Genomic DNA, 11,585 nt, shown 5'->3' on the forward strand with positions numbered 1-11,585 from the left:
TAAAAGACCAGACTTTAGAAGTTATACGTTAATATATAGATTTCTGTCCGGTAGAAAATCCCCAGAAGTTACGGACTTCTGGCCCATCAGGACATTAACCAGTTTTGTATCTCACGGAGCTGTTGTGTTCCAGTATTCTTTCCCCAGTGTTCTGTAGTGCTATTCCTCTATATCTCCTTTGAATCAGCTTTATCTTCTTACTGGTTCCCTCATTCAGGAGTTAAACAAATTTTGACACGTGTTCAACCTATATTTGAATGAGAGTTGTGCTTTTCCTCTATTTTTTTTTTTTTTTGAAATTATACTTTGACAGCTTACATGTCCCTCAGGAATAGGGAACTCACTACCTATCAAGGAACTTGGGAATCTTAAAACAGCTCCTACAACAGGCTTAGGGCTTCTTCCTTATTCTCATAGCTGCACCCTCTGTCCCTGGTTCTCCCTTTGAGAAAACCTCAGGAAGTGAGCCGAACCCCTGATTCCCACAGCAGCTCATCAAATTTGATAATTCCCTATTGCTTTGCACTCTAGACTTCATATTTGGTGTTCAGAAAAAGAAGTTCTTAAATAAATAATAAAAATTGAGATCTAACTGTTACTTCCATGAGTTGAAGAAGAATGGATTCGAGGAAAAAGCCATTTATTGATGCTGCTGTGTCCAGGCCTGTGCAGTTCGAAGAACTGGAGATTGGCAGGGGTCTACTCTGACCCTCCACCCATGCCCTTCTCCCCATGCTCTAGGGGGATCTCGGGTGAAATCTTTAGCCCCCGTCCCTAGTCTCCTTCAAGGCCTCTGGCTCTTGGGATAAAGATCAGATCCCCGCTACAACGTCCTCTGTGGCCTGGCCCTGCCCCCCTCCTTCTTGTCTCACGCCGAGCTCCCCCTCAGCCTCTTCATTCCAGGGGCACTGTCACTCCCTCAGGTTCACGACGATCCCTTGCACTGCCTGACCTTTGCTTATGCTGGTCTGGCTCCCGGTGCAAAGCACCCTTCCTCTCCAGGAGCACTTCCTTCTCTCCTTGATCATTCTCCGTCCCCAGGGAGGTTCTCCAAGCGCCTGTGCTCCACCCCTCCTGCCCCCCACTCCCACACTCCTTAGGTGGTAATTTGACTCTTGCTTGTGGGATGATTTGATAGTGCTGGTTTCTCCTGCTGGACTGCAGGTCACAGAAGGACAGGGACTGCTTCCGCCTTGTCCCACCTTTTGTCTCCAGGATTCACAGTAGGCGCAGTGAGAAGTGGACACTCAGAACCCCTGGGGTCCAGGGCCTGGCACCAACGAAGCACCAGGTGGAGTTTGCTGAGCAAACAAATACAGATTTCATCACAAGTTGGGGCAGAACAGGAGGCTCATACCTACGTCCCGGGCTCCAGGGCCGGCGTTCCTCCCGCAGCCCTGTGCATGGAGCGCCCAGCGAGGGCCAGATTGTTTCCTGTCGCTCTGAATGGAAACGCCATGGCCTCTGTGCACCCTCATGAGCTGTGTCTCAGATTATGTGAAGTACAATCAAAATGGCCACTCTTTTTTTTCTCTAAAGAGAGCAACTTACTAGCCACAAGAGACCTCTTGACACCCACTCACACCCAGCTCAGAGAGCTTTCTTTATTTAAAAAATATAGATCACAACATAGGTAAAAACAGAAAATGCGCTGAAGTGTGGTGATTAAAAGCGGAAGCCTCCTGCCATTCCACTCCCACAGCAACCACTGCTGACCATCCCGCGTCTACTATCTTCACATGAAAAATCCCCGCATGAATTTCCACAGCCCACTCTTCCCTGGGGCCTGCTGTGGGCCGGGCTACTTGATACATTCAGCATCAAAATAGCCCCTAAGGGAGGTACTTGATTTTTATCCCCATTTCATGGATGGGGAAACTGGAATACACAGAGAGGTTGAGTCGGTTGCCCAAGGTCCTACAGCCAGTAAGTGGCAGAGCTGGGATTTGAACCCAGGCAGCAAAAGAGTCTAGATGTCAGATCCTCTTGGTTTCATGCAGGTGTCTACACTTGAGGTCGATGGCACAGCTGTTCAAGGGTGGGGTCTGGACTTTGACGGTGACTCTGCTCCTTCCTAGCTTTGTGACCTTGGGCAATTGACTAGACCTCTCTGTTCCTTGGCGTCTTCATCTGTAAAATGGGGATGTGGTAGTCCTGCTTTCTGGATAGTTGTGAGTTAGTGGACAGGAAGTGCCTGGAACAGAGGTGGGGAGGCAGTAAATGCTCAGTCACCTAGAGTTGTGTGTCAGGTGACACGTCACAGTCACCATTGCTACCCACACCAGGCCTGAGGCGTTCTCTGGACCTGAAAACCCACACTTCCTGCTGTCCTGCCACCAGCCTGTGTCCGGCACAAGTGGTGACACCTCACCTCCTCTTTACCGACAGCCCAGGGCCTGTGCCCAGGCTTTCTGGATTCTGACAGGTGTCACCTCCCACTGCCACCTTCATGGCAGCTGCCTCACTCCAGGAACCCTGCCAGGGCCTGTCTGCCCATCACAGTCCACCCAGGGCTCTGAGGGTTTAGAGCTTTGGTGTCTGATGATCCTGAGCTCAAATCCAGGCTGTGGCTCTTGCTGCTGCGGTGCCTTGCACAGTTTCCTTCCCATTCTCAGGGTTGAGTGCAGAGCAGGTGCTCAGTGAACAGAACAGACCTCAGTTTCTGACCTGAGAAATGGGGATGCTTGGTGCTGGTGCTGATAAGCCTCACAGGATGGAGAGGACAAACTGAGATGACGTTGGCATGAGGCCCATCTGCAGCACGTGTCTACGAGATGTTGGCTGTGAGCACGATCTCATTTTCTCCTCACCACGGTTTCCCAAGTTGGGACTTATCAGCCATGGCTTACAGGTGAAGAAACTGAGGCTTACCGAAGGCAGCGACTGGTCCAAAGTCTTATTTCTGACATTTGATGAACTCAGGCCGGCTGCTGGCTCTGAGGTAGCCACCCCCAGACCCCTTCCTCCCCTTACACCTCCCAGCTTCCTCCCCATCCCGCCACGGCTTAGCACCTCCCTCCACAGAGACACTGGGCCAATTGGGAGGGCTTGGGGAGGGAGAGGCCACAGATGCCAAGAGGGAGAGACCTAGAACTGACCAAAGGGACCCTAGGCTCCCCAGATCTTGGAGAGGCAGCAGCAGACATTCTCAGAGATCATGGCTCCGGAGCTCCCGTCCATCCAACCCTCTCCGCAGGTGCCCAAGCCGGCCCACCCAGTTTCCGCTAAGCGGTGCCTCAGCCTCTGACCTGCAGCCCCTGCTGCACCACAGGTCAGCACTGCTCACAGGATCCCGCAGGGACAGGGCAGCAGGGGCTCAGGCTGGCTGCTGGGAGAGAATCTGGTCCAGGAAAGTCCAGGGGCAAAGCCCACTGCAGCCTCCCCATTTTCCCGGGGGCAGGTGACCAGCGGAGGCCCCGTTCCCAGAACTGTCATCCCTACTATTTCCACACAGGCTTATCAAGTCCTACCTCTGCATGTGCCAGAACTTTACACAACCAGGACAATTAATCCTCCCAAAAATGCCATGCAGGGAAGGCTATGATTAGCCACGGATGGAGAAACTGAGGTACAGAGCAGTGACACGGCCTGCCCAGGCACATGCAGCAGCAAGTAGCACACAGCCACCAACCTCAGTCTGTCTGACACCTGCAGCCACATGTGTAACCCCCATACTGTGGTGAAACTTCAGCGCCAGAGTCGCCCTGACATAGAGTCTGGCCCAGGGCCCCTCACCCCGGCTGCTCAGTTGAATCACTGGGAAGAGTTTAAATGGTGTCCATCCCAGAATCAATTAAATATGTGTTTCAAAAGATCCCCAAGCTGGGCATCGTGGCTCATGCCTGTAATCCCAGCAGTTTGGGAGGCCGAGGTGGGCAGATCACTTGAAGCCAGGAATTCAAGACCAGCCTGGCCAACATGGTGAAACTCTGTCTCTATTAAAAATACAAAAATTAGCCGGGCGTGGTGGCCTGCACCTATAGTCCCAGCTACTCAGGAGGCTGAGGCAGGAGAATTGCGTGAACCCAGGAGGCGGAGGTTGCAGTGAGCCGAGATCGCTCCACTGCACTCCAGCCTGGGTGACAGAGCGAGACTCCATCTCAAAAATAACAAAAACAAAAATAAAAATAAAAGATCCTCAGTGTAGCTGGGACTGAGAATCACTGATGGAGCCAAGCCTCTCATTTTACAGGTGGGATGACAAAGGCCCAGAGAAGGCAAGTGACGTGTTCAAGCCGGTGATACTAGACCTGGCTCTTGCAGTCCCTCTGACACTTTTCAAGGTCAGTGCTGAATGAATTAAATGCATCTAGTTGGTCAACATGCTGCCCACCTTTAGACCTGGCCTGTGGTCGCCCCAGGCCACAGCTCCCCAGCCCCCAGTCTGACTTCTCCTCCAAGTTAACTGGTGCCTATGCGTTCAGAGACAGAGGGAAAATCCACCAGGGGAAATGGTGGCAGGTGTGGGATGGCTTTGCCTCTGTCTGTGTGGGTTTTTCTTCCTCTTACCTCTCATGAGATGGCCTAGCGGGGGAAGAGAACAGCGTTCCTGGTTGAAGGAGGAGAGACTGCACTTCTGCAAAGACTGGGGTGAGGGTGCTGGCGCGGAGGCTGAGGCCTGCTAGGGCCCCCTAGCCTGGGCTGTGTGAGTGAGGCCAGTGGCACAGCACGGGTGCACGTGGCTTGGCGCTCAGTGGCCGGGCTCAGACCTGACCACTTCCATTTGCCTGTTAGGTGAGTGCAGCCCTAAGCGCCCACCCTGATGGTCACCTGGCTCTGGGAGGATTAGATGAGAAGAGGCCTGAGGGAGCTTCCCACAGGCCCGTGTAAATGCTGGCTATCATCACCAGGCACTGTCCCTGGGGCAGCCGTGCGCTTGCAAGGCCCCTGTTCCGGACTGTTCCCACAGCACTGTATGACTGTGGCCAAGTCCCTTCCTCTCCCTAAGCCTCAATTTTCTTCTCAGTAAAATGAGGGGTGGTGATTTCTAGGGTCTCTTCTCACCCAGTTGTTTGGGGTTATTTTCTGTCCGTTTTTAGAGAGTGCGATGTCGCAAGGTTGGGGCAGACAGGGTCAAGAAAGGCAGCACCGGCTGAGCGCAGTGGCTCATGCCTGTAATCCCAACACTTTGGGAGGCCAAGGCGAGTGGATCACTTGAGGTCAGGAGTTCAAGACCACCCTGGCCAACATGGTGAAACTCTGTCTCTACTAAAAATACAAAAATTAGCCAGGCATGGGGGCTCACACCTGTAATCCTAGCTACTGGGGAGGCTGAGACAGGAGAATTGCTTGAACCCAGGAGGTGGAGGTTGCAGTGAACCAAAATCATGCCACTGCACTCCAGCCTGGGCAACAGAGTAAGACTCCATCTCAAAAAAAAAAAAAAAAAAAAAAAAAGAAGAAGAGCAGCACCCAGTTATCTGACCCTGGTGCTCAGGCAGAGTCAATCAAGCAATGCCAGCTGTGTTCCCATGCCAGACAGGCACAGAAGTGGTCTGCAGCTGGCTTCTCGTTCCCCCACTGTGGTGTCTCCTGACCTGGGGGCCCTGGGGCCTGAAAGCCACTTCTGTCCGATCATCTCTGGCTGCCATTTGTTAACCCCCTACTGTGTGCCAGGATCCAGGGTGTGCTGTGACTTGCTCAGGACTCTCTCAGGGTGGCCCCTGAGTCTGTGCGTTTTGCCACACACTGCCAGACTTGGCTAAAGTAATACTAAGACTACCTTTTATCAGTGCTTCTGGGAATCTGTGGTGGTTGGTTAAAAGCATGAACTCAAGAACCAACCTGTCCAGGTGAAGTCCCGGCTCTGGACAGCACACCGTCGGCACCCCCGCCCACCTGTGCAGAGCGGCCTTTCTCCTGGCGTCCAGATGCTTCCCTTCCCTTCCCTTCCCTTCCCTTCCCTTCCCTTCCTGTGGGGGTGAGATTGGGCTCTGAGCACAGGTGGAACCCAGCACTGGGGCGCAGATGGCTCTTCTGGCCCCTTTAGGCGTCAAGTCAGGAGAGGGGATGCCTTCCAGTGGCTTCTCCCCAGAGGAAAGAGATGGGGTTGTCCTGGGGGCACAGGGGTGAAGGGGGAGGGCTGCACCAGGCAGTGGTGGGTGTGAAGAGGACTTCGTGGGGTCGAAGTGCCCCAGCTCCTGCCTCTGTAGACTCCAGAGCCCCTGTGCCCAGCTCTTCCCTGGCCCATCACAGCACCCTCAACCCTCATCAGCGATTCTGTCCTTTGGGTTTCGAGTCCATTTGATCTTCTACAGCCAATTCATTGCATTAAACTCCTCGGCCTTGACCCTGGTCACAGACCAAGCCCTCACTGCTGACACATAGCTCCGGCCACACACTGAGCCCTGACCCTGGTCTCACATGGACCCATAACCACAGCTGGAGTCCTGACCCCAAGCAGCCACTACAGAGGTGGAGATGCAGGGCTGCACAGTCCCTGAGGCCAGCCTGGCGGATCAGAGTGTCATCCCGCACTGGTTCCAGGATCCACACCACAGAGCTCCCACTGGCTGTCCGGAGATGTGGCACCACCCCACTGTGTGCCCCTGGGTACATCCCCCCGCCTTGGCCTCAGCTCCCGCCTCTGAATGAATGGATGACACTGACAGCCTTCCTGGCTCAGAGCTGGTGACCTAGAAACTGTGAGGTGCTCCTGGGGGTGTGGACTTCAGATTGTTCCTGGCTCTCACTGCCCTGGGCGAAAAATCCTCTCCACTCTTATCCCAGCCTCAGCCTCACCGCCCAGTGGTTAGAAACAGCCCCTGGGGCCGCATCCTAGCCAAGGGGCCTCGTAAGTTCCTAGCCTCTCGGAGCCTCAGTCAGCTGTCTATGGGGTGGGGACTGTGGGTGTTGGGAACTCAGCGCAGGCCATGTGTGGGACGCTCTCGGCGCCAAGCCCAGCATAAGTAAAGGGTCAGGAAGTCAGAGCCGAGCACACCAGCCTGCCACAGGGCTCCTGGGCTTCGCTCAGTTCCAGTGGAGATTGGAAATACTGTAATTCCCTTTTCTTTCCTTTCTCATTGGGGAAACTGAGGCCTAGAGAGGTCAAGCCCCGTGCCAACAGAGTGGGGGGAAGCAGAGCCTCATGTCTCTCTTCTCACCCCACCCCTAGCCTCCTTTGCGCTCCATGAGCCACCAGAACTCATCATAATCCTGGGCAGGTCGCCAGCCTTCCCCGAGCCTCTGTTTCAGCTTCTGTAAGAGGAGGGAGCACAACCAGTGGGATATCTCCTGAGGAAACCTCACTGCTACTGAAGAGGACAGGAGCGCGCTGGGGTAGGAGGTCAGGTCTGCATGGCAGGCCTTGAGAAACCTCTAGAATGTGGGTTTGAAAGTTTGGGGCCTGCTTTTGCCACAGAGATTCCCCGTTCTCCCCTCCTTTCTTTCCATGACATTTCACCAACTGTTTCTTCCCTTAATCCAAACCATTGTTTTTCCAGGGTGAGATTTAAATCAAAGCCACATGGCTCCCCCAGCACACATGTCCTTGCCAAATGGAAGCGTGTTCTGGGGAAACAGTAATGACCCTGCAGAAGGGGATTCTGATCTCTCCATGGGGCCCACCAGGCAAATGTTCTGTGGCATTGGGAAGACCTGGGGGCTTCAAGTTGGCCCAACTGGGGTAGGCTTGGAGGTTTCCAGGCCCAAATATGGCTCAGCCCAGGAGCAGAGGGTGAGCCTGAGTTCCTCCATGAGGAGGCCAGGAGGCCTTTTCCAGAGCCAGGAGCCTTCATCCTATGAGCCATGGATATGGGAGGTGCCTGAACCCCTGGGGTCCACCTGGGGAAGGGGTTTACACTGTTCTCCCAGGGAGGCTCGGCCATTGATGTGACTTGAAGCATGGTAGTGGTGTGGCTGTATGGGAAAGAGACCTGGATTTGGAGTCTTGTTTGTGTCTGATTCTCACTCACTTGCTGTGTGACCTTGGACAAGTTCCTTAACTTCTCTGAGCTTCAGTTTCCTCATTGGTAAAATGGGGCTCCTGCCAGCAGCTCTTTCAGTGGTAACCACGATGCAGGGGAGTGGCCAGGGCCCAGCACCTGGCACACAGTGGAGCTCACAAAAGCAGCTCGGGGAACTGTGCAGAAGTGAAGCGGGGGGCCTCAGAAAGGAAGGAGGGAGACGCCAGACCCGGCGTTGCGAGAGGGGCTGAAAGCCGTGGTGGGAGGGAGGGCAGGCAGGGAAATCTGAGCACTGCGTGCAGCCCCTAGATGTGAGAGGAAGCCCCTGAGTGGAGAGTCATGGGACTTTGGAAGGGGCAGAAGGCTTTACCGAGGGGAGGGGCACCCAAGGAGAAGGGACCTGGAAGTCCCCAGGGGCCACTCTGCAGGGGCTTCCCTGGGCGTGGCCTCTGTTTTGCATAGTCTGGCACTCCCAGGTGGGCTCACAACTTGGAGTCCTGGTTGGGGAGAGGGAGTCAGGAGAGCAGGAGGCAACCTCCCATAACCCCCATACACAAATAATCAGACACCCTCACTCCAGACCAGGCCTGGACACCTGTGGGGTGAGCACACTCATAGCTATAGGCTCACAGACGAGACGTACATGCAAATGGCCACATGCCAGACCCGTATGCAAAACACAGACCCAGAGAGGCCATGCACAGACCCACATTTCCACACTGGGGCCAGACCTGCATTCAGGAGTGTGCAGGCATGTGGATGCATGCACACACACTCCTACACTTACATGCCTACACACACACACACCTGCGTGCACACACATACACACACACCTGCACACACACATACATGCCTGCACACACACACATGCCTGCATACATACATACATGCCCACACATACACATACATGCCTGCACACACACACTTGCACACACACACCTGCACACACACATACATGCCTGCACACACACAGACACACACCTGCACACACACAGACACACACCTGCACACACATACATGCCTGCACACACACACGTGCCTGCACACATACATACATGCCCGCACACACATATACATGCCTACACACACGCACATGCCTACACACACATCTGCACACACACAATACATGGCTGCATGCACACATTCACATACATGCCTACACACATATGCACACACACATACATGCCTACAAACACATGCACATACATGCCTACACACATGGGCGCATACACACATACGTGAGCACACACACATGCTGAACAAAGCCCCAAGAAGCCTCCAGCACAGGCTGAGAGAACGGCTCCCTCTACACTCATTTATTCACTCCACAAACCAAATGAGCACCTACCAGTGTCAGGCACAATCCCCGCCCCTGTAACGCACGCTCTAGTGAGAAAAATGTCAATCATGCCTATTGCAATAATGATGATTCCTCATACATTCACGAGCTTTCGCTCATTTAACCCTCAAACCAGCCCTCTGGAGTTGGGGGTTCTCTGCTGCACAGATGAGAAAATGGGGTTCTGAGAGGCGTGGCACCATGCCCTGCTCGAAGCCCCAGAGCCGGTGAGCGGCAGCCCCACTCAGATGGGTCTGGGGAGGGCTCTCTGCTTCCTCTCGGTGACTTCTGTCTCCCCCGCCCTCTCCACAAGTGGAGACTGTGGGGATGTGGCCCCTGGGGCCAGGAGCAGGCCTACTGAGGGGCCTGGCTACTCCCTGTTGCCCCACTGTGGCCCTGGACAAGCCTATCTCTTCTCACCCCTGCTGCCCATTGCACAGAAGCAGACGCAGAGACTGAGAGGACAGTGGCCTTGTGAGGTGGCCAAGCTGGGCACTGCGTGCAGGACCAGGCCCTCTCAGCCACAAGGGTTAGAGATAGGGAGGGGGCAGCTCCTGCCACCCACATCCCCAGATCAGTCGGTCCATGAGTCCTCACTGAGCCTGGTCCTGGCTGGAGGCTGTGCCAGGCACACAGGGACAGTCCAGCCCAGGGCCTCCACGTTGCTTCCCATGCTACCAGGCCCGGGAGCACCAAACTCCTTGAGTGCCAGGAAAAGAGCCAGCATACACCTTAGCTGCAGGCCCTAGCACCCCCGCCTTTCCCAGCCTCATAGTCTCTGGACAGACAAGAGACACCCTTACCCCAGGACCTGCAGCCTACAGAGGCCTGGAATCACCTAGCCTGGGCCGCAGGGACCTCAGGGAGGGGGCAGACAGGGACAGAGGGCACAGGCCAGGCCCCTAACACCAGGCAGAGCCATCCACAGCGGGATCGCCCACCTCCTTGGCTGCCTGGAGCATGGCCACCCCGTCCTGCATGTGAACTCGGGGATGGGGACAGCAGAGAGAGGTGGGAGCCATCATTCAGCCTCTTGGAACTATTCTCAGCTGTGCCTCGTTCCTGGAGGCCTCTTTGGGCTGGGCCCTGTGTATAGGCAGAGGTTGGTGTGGGAGGGGAAGGCTGTGGTGTGCGCCTCCCGCTGGAAGCCCTTGGAAACCTCCCCCCCCTCCTTTGGGGCAGCCCCTGCCCTCAGGTTGCTTACAGTCTGTTCCGAGCTTCTCAATCCATCAGATCAACTTGAGGAACTTTATAAAATGCAGGTTCCTGGGCTCCTTTCCAGTCAGCTGAATCCTAATCTCAGGGCTGGAGCCCTGGAATCTGTATTTTTTCAAAGCCGGGAGACCTAGATGAGAAGGCAGAACTGAGAGCCCCTGGCCCAGGCTCTGGCGACTGCTCATGATTATTTTTTGGACCCTCTCAGCGGGATGCTGTCTTATTTAATCCCATGTCCCTGCAAAGGATCCAGTAGATGCCAAATGAATGTTTGCTGGCAGTACTGGTGGGTTGGTCAGGGTACGGACCCACCTAAAGGTACGCCTGGACCTCCCCTGGCCTGCTGTGTGACCTTGGACAAATCACTGCCCTCTCTGGGCCTTGGCTTGGAGGGTCTCTAAAGGCAGATATTTAGTGAGCCACTGATGGTCACCAACAGCCAGGAGGTGATCTTACTCCCAGCCTGGGAGGGAACCAGACTGGCCTCCAAGGCGTCTCTGGGATTCCCTCAGTTTGCCTTCTGAAAAATGGGCCCAGGCCACGGAGGCATCGTGAACCGCACTGGTCTCACATGGAGAACGGAGAGGGCGTTCTTCCACACCTAAGGGAAAGAAGTTTGCCAGCCCCTGGGGCCGCCCCGAACCCTGGCCTAGGCCTGAGGGTTGAGCTGAGGGGTTACGAGGACCCCAGCCTCTCCCTTGCCCCTCCCCCTCCTAGCCCACCCCACCCCCTGCTGTGGGCGAGGAGCAGGTGCCTGGCTTCCACTTCTTAGAATCCCTGCGAGGCCCTGGGGTAGGGGTGAGCTCATTTACGGGAAGGGGGGATGGGGGGCTCTCTTCTCACCCAGCCCTGCTTGAGGGGGACGGCAAGTGCGTCAGCAGCCCCAGCTCCCGTCCTGCCTCCGGAAATGCCGCCCAGGGCTCAGTCACGAACCTAGCCAGGCAGGGGGGCGCAGTCGGAGCACTCAGGGGTGTCAGGTGACCTGCGAGGAAGCTTGGCTGGGGGCCTAGAGGCTGTACCGGGGTGCACAGTGAGGTCAACTTCCCCCTTCCCGGGCCTGCACCCTGACACAGGGGTGTGCACCCCATGGCCAAGCTGGATGTGTCTCCCGCTGTCCGCCTATCTGT

At 55.4% G+C, this 11,585-nt stretch overlaps 1 long non-coding RNA gene across 1 annotated transcript; it reads right to left on the reverse strand.

The window, feature by feature from the left end:
- Positions 1-280: 280 nt before the first annotated feature.
- Positions 281-11,165, reverse strand: LOC116274559. Its single transcript, XR_004183316.1, has 2 exons — positions 10,448-11,165; positions 281-2,194 (listed from the first exon to the last, which is right to left on the reverse strand). It is a non-coding gene; the product is annotated as an uncharacterized LOC116274559 (long non-coding RNA).
- Positions 11,166-11,585: the final 420 nt, after the last annotated feature.

Source organism: Papio anubis, chromosome 1, assembly GCF_008728515.1.
Source record: "Papio anubis isolate 15944 chromosome 1, Panubis1.0, whole genome shotgun sequence".
Lineage (NCBI taxonomy): Eukaryota > Metazoa > Chordata > Mammalia > Primates > Cercopithecidae > Papio > Papio anubis.